Source organism: Elephas maximus, chromosome 27 (assembly GCF_024166365.1).
Source record: "Elephas maximus indicus isolate mEleMax1 chromosome 27, mEleMax1 primary haplotype, whole genome shotgun sequence".
NCBI lineage: Eukaryota > Metazoa > Chordata > Mammalia > Proboscidea > Elephantidae > Elephas > Elephas maximus.
In genome coordinates, this window is record NC_064845.1 from 16793953 (window position 1) to 16807698 (window position 13746).

Sequence of the window (13746 nt, forward strand, 5' to 3'; positions counted from 1 at the left end):
GATTTCTCTGGCCAGAGCGCCAGGGCATTAACACACTCATCTGTAGCCTACAATTTGTGACAAATGGCAGTGGGTGGGTAAATACCCCAGACCCCTCACCCCTTAGGTGGAGCAACTTGAGGCATGTTCGATCATGTCCCCAGAGATTCCAAGCAGGATCGAGCTGTTGCTCACCATGGCAACCTTCTCATTAACAGAATGTGAACTTACTTCCTTCCTTTTCTTGTCGTTCTTCCTGGATTCCCTCTTGGTGCTTCTGAGGTTGTTCTTAGCTGCCCTGGAGTTGGCCCCGACTCATGGCAATCCCACGCACAAAGGAATGAAATGCTGCCAGGTCCTGTACCGTCTCGACCGTTGTGATCCATAAGGTTTTCATTGGCTGATTTTTGGAATTAGATTTCCAGGCCTTTCTTCCTAGTCTATCTTAGTCTGGAGACTGCTGAAACCTGTTCTGCATCATAGCAACATGCAAGCCCCCACTGACAAATGATGGTGGCTGCGCATGAGGTGCATCGGCTAGGAATCGAACCAGGGTCTTCTGTATAAAAGTCAAGAATTCTTCCACTGAACCACCAATGCCCCTGCTTCCCGGTGGAGGGCGGGGGAAGAAAGCCTTTAAAATAAACCATTTACACTTCAATTCTTCTCTCAGGCCTGCTGCTGAGGGAAACTAACGTGAGGCAGATATCTTCTCGACTTTAAAGGCAAACGATGAAGACTTTAAGAGCAGTTGCTCACAAACCACAGGACCACATCCACTAACAATTTATTAACTAGCACAAGTGTTCACTACGTGCCTCAGTAATGAAGTTAATAAGAAATCCTTTTCCAATAAGTTGATCATTTGATTTTGTCATGAAACAGGTAACCTCAGATGAAGGTCACAGAATAGTTTTGTTTCCTATGTACTTTCTTTTATTTCCCATCTTGACTAAATAATGATTCGTGAGTAATGTGGAAATCTCATTGTGGAAAATGCCTCTACCTGCAACCCTCATCCAGAAACAATTAGTTTCTAAGTGTTTAAAGGTAAAGCGTGCTTTGAAAGACAACAAAGGTGTATGAGTAATGGATTGGAACCAGTTTCCTGGCTATAAAACCTTGCTCTTGAATTGATCATCAGATTCCTTTTAATTAAGGAAATTGCATCTTGAACTTCTTCTTCTCTTACAAATATAAAATGTAAGAGAAAGTTGTAAACTCGTATTTTAACGTATTTGTAAATGACCTGTCATCGGTAACCCATTTTAATATACAAGTGACTTTGTGTTCCAAGGAAGCCTGAAATGGTTTGTGATGATGATAATAGTAATGACAGTAGTTAACATCTATTGAGGACTTACTCTGTGCCAGTCACTGGGTCAACAGTTTTGTGTTGATTGTTCTTAATCCTTACAATGGTTTGCAAGGAGAGTTTTTTAAAACCCCATTTTACAGATGAGGAAACTGAGCATGGAAACACCAATGATTTTCCCAAAGTGACACAGGTAGTAAGTGTCATTCTGATTCGAAAGCCCATGTTTATTTCACAACACTGTGAAGAAGGAGATCCTTAGATCCTAAACTGTTCATTCCTTATATAGTCCTGCTTCCACTGGTATTCGCTCTAGCTTTCTGTACTGAAGGACATTTATATTTTGAGTCTATCCTGTGCAGTTGGTATTTTTCTCATACGATCCCATAAGAATCTACCGGTAGCGTAAATCCTCACACCTCCATTACTCTCTACAGCCTGTGCTCTCTGAAGAGTAAAAATCACTAAGCTAATTGCCTTGAGGTAAAGTCTAATTGACAAATAGTTGATTTTTAAAAATCGTTCTGGGCCATTTGCCAAGCACACTTAAGTCTGTGTTAGTGCCTCATTGACTAGAGAATATCTGAGCTCTGCTTCCTGGAGGTGGCTTCTTATTACAACTTTAGTGAGGAAATGTTCTTAAATGATATTGTCACGCCAATTCTTTCTTCAAAAACACCTTTCGTGGTTCCCCATTGCCTTTTGAATACAATTTAAACACCCTAACAAGGTGTTCAGAGACTGCTGGCTGTTTCCAAAAAGAACTTGGCTGCTAACCAAAAGGTCGGCAGTTCAAATCCACCACCTGCTCCTTGGAAACCTGTGGGGCAGTTTTACTCTATCCTGTACGGTCACTGTGAGTCGGAATTAACTTGATGGCAGTGGGTTATGGTTACGGTTTTTCCTTCTGGACACACAGCTGGACTACATTTTCCAGCCTTCTGGATATTAGGAGTGGCCATGTGACTGACCTCTAGCCAGTGGTATGAGGGCAGAAGTAATGTGAGTCATTTGGGAGGAAGGCTTTTAAGAGGGGGCTAAGGCCCCTCTGGTGGCGTAGTAGTTAAGAGTTATGACTGCTAATCAAAAGGTTGGCAGTTTGAATCTACCAGGTGTTCCTTGGAAGCTCTATGGGGCAGTTCTACTCTGTCCTGTAGGGTTGCTATTAGTCAAAATCAACTCAATGGCAATGGGTTTGGTTTGGAGGCCCCTCCACAATATTTTCCCCCTTGTGACTATTGGACTGCTTCATGGCTGGTGTTGCCAAGCTATTTCTGTAAAGGGCTAGATAGTAAATATTTGAGGCTTTCCTTGGAGTGTATCTCTGTCATATATTCATTTTTTTCACAACTTATAAAAAATGTAAAAAAAAATCTTATAAAAAATGTAAAAGCCTTTGTTAATTCACCATAGTGAAAAAACAAGCTGTGCCTATTTGCTGATGCCTGACTTAAGGGGTAGTGGAGCCACAAAGTGGAAAGGACCTGGGTGCTTGAATCACCATGTGGAGGAGAGCCACCTGCTGAACTAGAAACTTCTGCTGGACACAGTTACATGGATGAAAAAACAGATATATTATGTTTGAGCCATTATACACATTGGGCTTATTTTAACCACCACCTAGACTTTTTAGGATTGAACCCAAGCTTATATCTGTACACACATTTCCCATCTTTTTTGTTTTAAGTTTTTTAAGTTTGTGTTGGCCAAACTGGAATACTGTCTACCTTCTTTAGCACATATTCTACTTTCTGATTTCCATGAATTTTTTAATGTGATTCCTTCTGGGTAGGAGGTTGCTCCATCCCCTGCCCATTCTTTGAAATCCTTCCCCTTGAAGACCTGTCTTCACTGCTGCCTCCTCTAAGAAATCTTCCATGATCTCTTCCCATGAACTGGAAGAAGAACAATGGCGCTCCCCTATTTCCTTTTACCTGTTTTACAGGTACGGTGATTTTCTGCCTAATTTTATAGTTGTCGTTGAGCATGTCTTTAGCTCTGCTATCACAGTGTTGGCTTCAAGGGATTGTGGGCCTAATCATCTTTGATCAACCCAGTCATATAAAATCAGGCCCATATGGATGCCTCTCCCTCAGAGAGTAGGTCGTATAGCCTTATAGGTCCTAAGTCAAAAATTGTGTATAGTCAAGAATACCCTTGATAAATTCCTTAAGTAGGTAATAGAATGCACAGTTGAGTTTAGGGGCAGTGTTGCCTTAAAAATACTTGTATTTAAAAGTGATACTAATTGTAGATAGATGCTCCAGCCTGGAAGGAAATGGGACATGCTCACTGAGGGGAATGGCAGGTGGGCTAGTTGGCACTCTTTATTTAGTAGCGTCTTTGTTTCTTGCGGAATGTATACATTGGAATTCACCAAATTTAGCTGTCTACAGTGACATGCCTTCAGTAAACTTGTGACTTAATTATTTAACCATGTATTTTCTTCTCATAATAACCATTTGGGGAAAGAGTAAATTCTTTGGCAACCAGACAGAAACAGGGGACGGGAAGAGGCTGCTAGGTTTGACCTAGGACTCCTGAGCAAAATCAGTGTACTGCAGGATAGCTCCTGGATAAGCTCCAGGGGAGAATTTCTCCTGGGCTCTGTGCCTGTCCCTGCCAGGGAAAGCATTGATAAGCAGAGAGGGAAAGAAAAAGTCAAGTTCAAGCTGAATGTTTGTGTCCCACTTAAGGTACTATGGAGATAAGGATATTGAAACGCAAAATGCTGTGTGCTTGGGGGCTTAAGTCTTTCTTTTGAAGGGTCCCTTTCTTTTAGGGGCAGTTAATATGTGGATTTCTATAAGCAGTTGTCTAAGATGCTATGAGAGTTGAAAGGGAGCTACGTTGAGGATCATCAGCTTTAAACCCCTTAATTTATTTGATGTGAGAGCTATATCAGGGAAAGTTTAAGGTTCTCTATACTGATGGAATCATTAGCCTCAGAGGCTGGGCATCTCAGGCGAGCTAAGAATACCTTAGAGCTGCTGTCTTCTGCTTCTCAGACCAACCCCCTCAAACCAGGCACAATTATTTTAAGTTTCTAATACTCTATGTCAGCACTGTCCAGTAGACTTTTCTGTGATGATGAAAATGTTCTGTATCTGTGCTGTCCCATGTGGTAGCCACTACTCATGTTTGTGTTCCATTGAGTTGGATCTGGCTCTTAGTGACCCTATAGGACAGAGTAGAACTGCCCCATAGGGTTCGTAGGCTGTAATCTTTAAAGGAGCATATTGCCAGGTCTTTTCTCCCCTTAGAACCGCTGGAAGGATCGAACCACCAACTTTTCAGTTAGTAGTCCAGGTCTTAAGCATTGTGTTACCAGCCTCTTTTGTGGTAGGCACTAGCAATACGTATTTGAGCACTCGAAAGGTGACTAGTGAAAATCATTATGTGCCCTTGGATTTCAATGACATAGTAAAGAAAATGACCACTGTCTCATTAATAATTGTATTTATATGTTGAAATAATGTTTCAGATAGATTAAATATAACACATTATTAACATTAAAAATCTTTAATCTTAATTATTAAGATTAATTTCATTTGTTTCTTTTTTTTTAATGTGGTTCCTAGAAACTTTAAAGTAGCCCAAGTAGCTTGCGTTGGACAGCCCTGCTCTCGAGGATGTTGCTACTGATTTTACCCGAGTGAAATTTTTATACTTTGCTTTCTCCTCTTCTAAATCCCAATGGTGAGATAAACCAAAAGCCTTTTTGAATCTCAAAATAGAAATTAAACTCTGGGAAATGTGAGCTTATTATGTTCACCCTGACTCAGGGAGCTTTGACAAGTGTGATGCTGTGTCAATGTTCTTTATGAAACATGACAGAGATACAGGGAAGTGAAGAGATGGTCACAGCATTGTTTAACATGCCCCTTCCACAATTAGGGTTGTGTATTTCTTTTTAATTTTTACCTTGTAGCTTTGCAACTGCTTCTGAGGTACCAATGTGCTCACTATCCAACTGACCTTTGTGCTTACATTTAATTCAGGAAATATTAAAGGAGCCATTTTCCTTTAAAATTCATTAAAATACATTATTTACCATGTTAGGGAGCCATTCGGATATGCTGACAGGTGTGGTGAGAACAGACATCTAAATACTGCTTTTCTGTGATACGGATATTTCTTAGGTATGGATTGTTTGAGGCTCTTGACGTTTTTGGCTCCTTAAAATCTCCAGTATTTAGCCTGGCACATTTACCTAATGAAGTCAGGAAATATAAACTAGTGATATTCGTAAAGAGACTGTGAGTATATATTTAAAAGAGTGGAAAACAGATATATTTTTGACTCATTTGAATTAAATGAATAGGAATATATAATGAAAAGATACTTTGGATGAAGTGGAAAATCTTTTCTATTTTCCACTTTTTCCTTGGAGGGTTTGGATGGAAAATCATTCCCACCAACGAGGAGCACAATGCTTCTGCATTTTTCTGTCTAGTGTTCTCAATGGTATTTCGGTAGGCTTTTTTGAAAAATCTTGTTCCTTGTCAACTTGTCCGCCAGAAGTGATCTCCCAGGACTAGGAGAGATTGTCTGAATGTTGCAAATAAAAGTCCAAACTCTTTCATCTTTTCTTTGGATACAGAAAGTGCCACTGGGAAGAGCCCAGGGAATCAGCAGACCAGGGCTGTCTTAAGAGCTGATTGTGTGTAGAGGGTGAGTGGAAAGCAATTATGATACTAGTGCATTATACAGGTGATGCATATATTTTTGTAGACTTTATGTTTTAGATAAAATAGTTCCCATATGCCTCCTCTCCGCTCTGTGCACTGTTTCTCCTGTTATTAACATCTTGCGTTTGTGTGGTACATTTTGTTACAATTGATGACCCAATGTTGATATATTATTATTAACTGAAGTCCATAGGAAACCCTGGTGGCATAGTTGTTAAGTACTACGGCTGCTACCAGGCGCTCCTTGGAAACCCTATGGGGCAGTTCTACTCTGTCCTGTAAGGTCGCTATGAGTTGAATCAACTCAGTGGCAATGGGTTTGGCTTTTCTTTTTTTTTATTTACTTATAGTTTTTTTTTTTATAGTTTACATTAGGGTTCACCGTTTATGTTGTACAGTCCTATGGGTTTTGACAAATGCACAATGTCATGTGTACACCATTGCAGTATCATAGAGAATAGTTTCACTGCCCTAAAAACGGCCTGTCAACCACCTATTCATCCCTTCTCCCTCACTCTTGACCCCTGGCAATAGTGGTTGATATTGGTGAAGCACCTTATTCAGAATTCTCGTGGGCATTTTCTCTTTACGCTTCACAATCTGACAAAGACAGAGAAGTTGATAGTACTGGGCTGTAGTAAAGAGTACATACACGTGGTATCATAAAATTAGTCTGGCACATAGTACCCAGAAGAGAATGCTAAGCTTAGTTTTCACTTCTCTTCCCCACTTAAGGATAGAAAGTGTTTAAGCCACTTGTTGTGATCTCAAAACCTTTCTATCAGCTGCCACACCACGCATTTAACACCGCACAACGTGGTTCTTCTTACTTTTTCCAGGTATTTTTGCCTTACCATGTTTAGCAGTTTTTGCCTTAACCTGAAGATCTCCCAAGCTTCAAGAATAGCTGGTGGAATGGTGAAAGGATAGCTCAGTACCAGTAAGTTACAATGAAACAAGGATATATTTAAATAGCAAAATGCCAATACTTTCTCCTGGAAAACTAGACCTATTTAGGGCGACTGTGATCCTATGAATGTGGTATAATTACACAGGACCGAGAGATTCTTTTGGCCAAGACCTATTCAGAGTGCCGTGTTGCATGGTTCCACTAATGCGGTAGTCAGTATTTGCAGATCTGTGATGCGCAAAGGAGTATAGAGTCAGGACATGACAATATGGAAGACCCAGTTTTTTAGTTACATTTCTTAAATCAGACGTTCCCAAACCTGACGGTCTTTCAGAATCATCTGAAGAGCTTTAAAAAGTACAGACTTTTTTGTTATACTTGAGGATTTTGAAATGAGTTTATTATGGAACCTGGGAACACGCCCCCACCCCAAACACACACCCACACACCCTATGTGATTCTGAAAAACTAAGCATTTCATGAAATCACGACATGGGCCATTAAAAAAATTAACAGACCTTACTAAAAAAAAAAAAAATTCTGCTTAAAAGTATAAAATGATTCCATTAAAATAACCTACATTTTATTGCAGAATTTCATATTCTCCAATATGAAATTAGGAAAACCTCCAAATGAATTTGGAGGTTTTCCTAATTTGGAATGGTTACAGACAGTAGAGTAATGGCTCTCTTTCCTACTTAATTTAAATGCACAACCTAGTACTGTTTTGATTTTTTGTAAAATTCTTGTGCACTCGAAGAACTAAATTATTTTTTTTTAAAAAATTGTACACACGTATGATTTTTTTCCTCATTTATTCAAATAGGTGTGGAGGAGGGAAATTGGTTTTCCTCAGGGCTCCTTCCTGTTTCTGAGGAACTTCTGGTGCTCATCACCTTTGATCCTGCTCTTGTAACTGTGTAGCTGGTCCTGGAGTTTCTGAACTTCTTCCCTGGGCAGGTCTCCTTTTAGCCATGACTGCGTGATATACATATTTCATCAAGAGAAACAGGCTATCAGCTAATTAGGTGTTTCTACCTGCTTGGAAATAGAGAGACCAGGTTTGTTGCCTCTTTGAAGTGTTCAGCTTGCCTGATTTGGGTGAACGGCAGATAAATGAGCACAGCTTACAACGTGGATTTACTCTGAAGTTCCTTTCTGTGAAACTTTATTATTCTACCCTGTCTATCAGACTGGAGCAGCTTCACATTTTAAACCTATTTTACCGGAAGCATTTTCAGCTTTCTCTATTTCTCAATCAAGAATGATTCTTTGTCAAATGCAAGAGGGAAGCTGCCCAGGTCCCAGATCATTTTAAAAGAGCAACATAAGATGACATTTTTCAAGTATTGAATGTACTCTAAGCTTAGTGGAGAAGGGCAGCTCCACTTGGGAGAAGATAATGGGAAAAGAGCAAATAGAATATTCTTCTGGAAACAAAAACTGACCCTTCGTAACTGAGCAACCCTCCAAATCGAACTGTAACTTCCAGCAAAATGAAACAAAACAAAAAGTTGCATGTGGCTCTTTGGAAATTTGTTTCAGCAATGCTAAAATATTTTCTGCTTAAAAATATAAAACAGCTCCATTGAAATCATTTACATTTTATGACAGAATGTTATATTCTCAAAATGAATTTGGAGGTTTTCCTGATTTAGAATGGCTAAAAGAAAAAATGTTGAAGCTAAGAAACATGCTTTAGCATGATAAGTAAATATTAAAATTGAAAAAAATTTAGGCAATGTACCAGTTTTTTAAATTGGTAAGTCAATACTGTGAAATCTAGGATTTACTTAATGGAGGAATACAGTTTGAAAGCCTAACAGAGTTACCTTGTCTTGGAAACTAGGCTTTCTAAAGTGAAAATACAACCTCTCGGGTCCCAGTGTGCTTGCCGAGTCAGCTAGTACAAGGCAGTTGGTGACTACACTTTTTACATTGATAATGCACATAGAAGGAGATCAATAAACCTGACTTTGGAAAATACAACTCTGTCTTAGTCGTCTAGTGCTGCCAGGACAGAAATACCAGAAGTAGATGGCTTTAAGAAGGAGAAATTTATTCTTTCACAGTCTAGTAGGTTACAAGTCTAAATTCAGGGTGTCAGCTCCAGGGGAAGGCTTTCTCTCTCTGTAGGCTCTGGAGGAAGGTCCTTGTCCTCAAACTTCCCCTGGTCGAGGAGCTTCTCAGGTGCAGGAACCCCGGGTCCGAAGGCTGCACTCTGCTCCTGGTGCTGCTTTCTTGGCGGTGTGAGGTCCCCAACTCTCTGCTTGTTTCCCTTTCCTTTTATCTCTTGAGAGATAAAAGATGGTGCAGGGCCCACCCCAGGGAAACTCCCTTTACCTTGGATCAGGGAGGTGACCTGAGTAAGGGTGCTGTTACAGTCCCACTGTAATCTTCTCAACATAAAATTACGATCACAAAATGGAGGACAACCACACAATACTGGGAATCATGGCCTAACCAAGTTGACACATATTTTTAGGGGGACACGATTCAATCCATGATAAACTCTTTTTCCCTCTCCCTTGGCCCAATAAGTAAGTAAAGTAAAAATTGGCCTTTTGGCAACCTAGATGCAAATAACTCTTTTTGGCATTTCATTAGTTTATTTTAAAAGGTAGGATGTTAACAAAGGTGATGCTATAATTCTCTAAGTTTTTTTTTTTTCATCTTTGTAGGGAAAATAAGAGACTTTCCATTGAGCCTGTTAGTTAATTTTTAAAAATGAGATTGAACGTGGGCTTTTTTTCTAACTCTCACCACGTTTTCTCTGAAAATCTGGAGGCTCCTGTTTTTCTCTGTCAAACTGGCTCTTTCCTTACCCACTGTGGTCACAGTGATTCTAATTAATGGTTGAGAATGATGATGATCTTGGTAACAAGTTGTTGTTGTTGGTTGCCATTGAATTGGCTCAGACTCATGGTGACCTTATGTATAATAGACCAAAACATTGCTCGGTCTGCGCCATCCTCACAATCATTGGTAGGTTTGAACCATTGTTGCAGCCCTGTGTCAATCTATCTTATGGAGGGTTTTCCTTGCTTTCTCTGACCCTCTACTTTACCAACTATGATGTGCTTTTCTAATGAGTGGTCTTTCCTGATGACATGTCCAAAGTAAGCGAGACAAAGTTTCTCCATCCTCACATCTAAGCAGTATTTTGCCTGTACTTCTTCCAGGATAAAAAGAAATAGCAGCTAAATTTTATTACGGCCTTACTCTTGAGTGAACACTGTGCTAAGTGATTTGTTTAAAGTATCTTTTAAGCCTGATAATAACTCTATTAGATAGGTAATATCATTATCCACATTTTACTGGTGAGGAATCCCAGGCTTAGAGTAGTTAAATAATATGCTTAAGGTTGTGCAGACTCAAGATGGAGCTGAACTTGAACTTCGGCAAGTAAACTTCAGAGGCAGCAGCCTTAACCACAAGCAGTATCCCAGAGCTTAGAATTAGTGCAGTATATAATCTTTAACAGCATTTTGCTCCATTACATTTGAGCTCAGTAACTAGGATGAGGCTGAGTGGGCTTTTGCCAGCTCTAGAACCAGCATTAATGAGCAGATAATGGCGATCGGTAATGAACACAAAGCCAAGCTTAGCAATGCTGACTTCTGCTTACTTTGCAATTACGATGCTTGTTTGAAAATTATAGGCCAAAGTGCTTGGAAATAAGTGTTCTCTGATGCAGGCAAAATTCCCCTCCTGTCTTCTTTATAGCATTAATTAATTTAGGAGGCCTTTTGTGGCTATAGAATGGGATAAAATTCAGCTCATTCTCATCCCAAAATGTGAGCAGGTTAAATCTCAATTATACTACTGAAGTCTGACTTTTAAGAGTATTAGAGGAGAAACTTTGAAGAGCAAATTACTACGTTTATTCAGAGGCATCTAGTAATTTTCTATTAGTACCCTGCGTTTATGGCCATCATCACGTCACCACCGCATTATAATCATGAGTGTGCTTATCATCACCAGCGTCATCTTTGCAGAAGACTCTACTAAGAAGTTGGCACCATGAGTGCGGAAACAGTATAATTCTTGGCACATAGTTGATACTTAATACGTATTTATTGAATAGTCAATAAATAGTTCTATTGTGCATAGGGTCGCTATAAGTTGGAATCGACTCGATGGCACCTAACAACAACAACAACAACATTGAATAGATGTTGAATAAATGCAGGAACTTGTTTAGCGCCCCCGCTTATGCATTGGGTACTCGGCTGCTCACCAAAAAGTCAGCAGTTTGAATCCATCAGCCACTCCTTGGAAACCCTGTAGGGGAGTTCTACTCTGTCCTGTGGGGTGGCTGTAAGTCGGAATCAGCTTGACAGCGATGGTTTGGTTTTTGGTTGTATGCATTGAGTAGTGTGCTAAGTGTTGGGCATTCTAAATCACATTTTCATCACCACCACTGTGTGAGTAGGTGCTATTGTTGTCATCACCATTTTAAAAATAGGAAAGTGAGGCACAGAAAGAGTAAGCAACTTGCTCAAATTCACCCAACTAGTGAGTGGGAGGAAACCCCGGTGGCGTAGTGGTTAAATGCTACAGCTTTTAACCAAAAGTTTGGCAGTTGGAATCCACCAGGCTCTCCTTGAAAACCCTCTGGGGCAGTTCTACTCTGTCCTATGGGGTCGCTATGAGTCGGGATCTGCTGGATGGCAAAGGGTTAGTGAGTGGGAGAGTTGGGATTTGGCCCCAGGCCTATTTGTCTCTAGAACCCAAGATGTGATAGTATCAATATCATCTCAAGACAGAGATCATATTTTCTTCTCCAGCAAGGGAAGCTTAGACTCAGTTGAAGAAAAGTGGAGATCAAGTAGTAGTAGTTTAAAGAAGTGGATGAAAGCTGTGCTCTGTGTTTTAAAAGCATTTTGAATTTCTACACAGGGAGTGATCTGCTTTGATAAGTACTAGCAGTATCTTAAAATCTTTTCTTGGGCATAATTCCAGTGCTGTTTCTGAGAAATTTTCCTGCTGAAGGATATCAGTAATGGTGAACTCCTCTGGGAATATTTTCCACACACGGAACATTTTCAGACAGGGAAGTCCATCCTAGAGATGTAGACAGTAAACTGTGCTTCCTAAAAAATGTGGATTAAAAAACATTCCATACTGGTTGGGACACTATAAACAAATCCCATTTTGTTATAGCCCCTTCATTGAAGCCATGCTCATATGCATCCCTGTTTAGTTTTCTCCTTTAAAATTAAACTCTTTGGGCTTACATCTCTAGGACCTAATTTTGGAAAGGTAGCCAAGCTACTGTCTCTCACCTAATTAAAAAGAATATATAGGTAATAGGGAAAGGCTTTCACTCAATCATCATGGGTAGTTATCTAGTTTGCTAGGTAACTCTAATATACCCTCAGTACACTGCTATGACTTTGTCATCTTTACATTTTAGTTTTATACAAATGTTCTTAATTCCTTAAACTCTCTTATGGGTGTAGAAGTGGCATTAGAACCACTGAAGTTGTGGAAGGTACTGAAAACATGAGTTTTTAGTATCACATATTTTCCAGGTGTGTGTGTACACTTTCTGTCTTGACATATATTTGTTGTATGTCCACACATATGTAATACAATGGGAAGAAATTTTCTAGGTATCTCATTTAAATTATATTTCTTTAGATTGACAGAAAAAGATAAATCCTGTAATGTGAAGTAAAGGAAATGACACCCTGAAGTAGAAGTAAGAAAAACTAAATGCATTCCTTTGTCCTTCAGTTGTAATTATCTAACATCTTCCATGGTAAATACCTAATCTGAAATTTTCCACCTGGAATCTTGTAGCTGACTCTGAATTTTCTGGTTTTTCAGATGCTACCCTCTCATTGCACAGCTATATTTCTTTCATTGAACTAGTGAAAATTATAATTACATTGATGATAAGAAAACTCAGTCTGATGGAAATAAAGAGGTTTATTAAGGGTTAAAAATCAGCTGGAGGTTACCTTTCAGAACATGGCACCATAGAGAGAAACACTGTGCCTTCCCTCTGCAGCAAAGACTCAAAAAACTAAGCAAAACAGATACAAATCTCAATCCTGAAACCCTAAATGTCAAATGAAGGGATAAAGAACTCAATCAAGCACCGAATGGAATAAGAAACTGACAAGAGACCAAGAAAAGCTACAGAGTGGAGGTCCCCTACCAGCTGATGGAGCACAGATTGGCCATCTTGGACTACAGCTATCAAGGACTGCAGACAGGGAGCATGTGAAGGTAACTTACTGAGCTTCCAGCAGGAGACAGAACACCTGGTAAACAGAGATACATGCTTTCCCACCCCCCAACCTTCGTCCCTCTACTCGGCCTCTGTTACTTCTCATTGGGCTGCGGTCACTTGGCCAGAGTGACAGCAGCTCACTGACACCTGCATCTGCCCTACCCCCAATGGCTGGTTCCCCCAGCCCTGTATTTTTTTTTTTTTTGTTGTTGTTATTTATTTATTTATTTTTTGGCTTTTTTTGTTTCTTCTCCCTCTTCCTTCCTTCCTTTCCTTTATTGTGACTGGCTAGCCCTGTGCACCATCCACACCCCTTCTCAATGAGCAGTGCTGCACTGCTTGGCTAGAAAGCTATCAGCATGGCCTCCCAGATTCCGTGCCACACCAGCCATTTGTTTTTTCTGTTTTCTCTCACTGTCTCCCTTCCTTCCTTGCCTTTCTTCTGCCCAGCTAGCCCCGGGCATCATCCCTGCCCCTTTTTGGTGGGCTGTGCTGCACTACTCAGCTAGAGAACCACCAGCATGGCCTGCCTGGCCTGTGCTGCCCCCACTGACCGGCTCCCTCAGCACCACTTTTTTCTTTGTGTTCTTGTTCCTTCTCTCTATCC